Consider the following 224-nt stretch of genomic DNA (forward strand, 5'->3'; position numbering starts at 1 on the left):
TAGCTTTCTTGATAGAGTGAGCAAGATTTTGTAATTTAAATGTGAAAGAAAAGTTGAACAGCAACTAATACTTTAAGAAAATACCTAAAACATGTTTTATACATTTTGCAGAGTGATATATTTTCCATTTACGTACACTGGTTTTTGTACACGGGAACGAATTGCCACTTACGAACTTCATGGTGAGAACGTCTTAGCGTCGCAAAGAAGTTGGATGGAATGTG

General features: G+C 34.4%; 1 pseudogene; it reads right to left on the minus strand.

The window, feature by feature from the left end:
• LOC119591684 overlaps window positions 1-224 on the minus strand; it is a 651-nt pseudogene extending 427 nt beyond the window's left edge.

Source organism: Penaeus monodon, chromosome 29 (genome assembly GCF_015228065.2).
Source record: "Penaeus monodon isolate SGIC_2016 chromosome 29, NSTDA_Pmon_1, whole genome shotgun sequence".
Lineage (NCBI taxonomy): Eukaryota > Metazoa > Arthropoda > Malacostraca > Decapoda > Penaeidae > Penaeus > Penaeus monodon.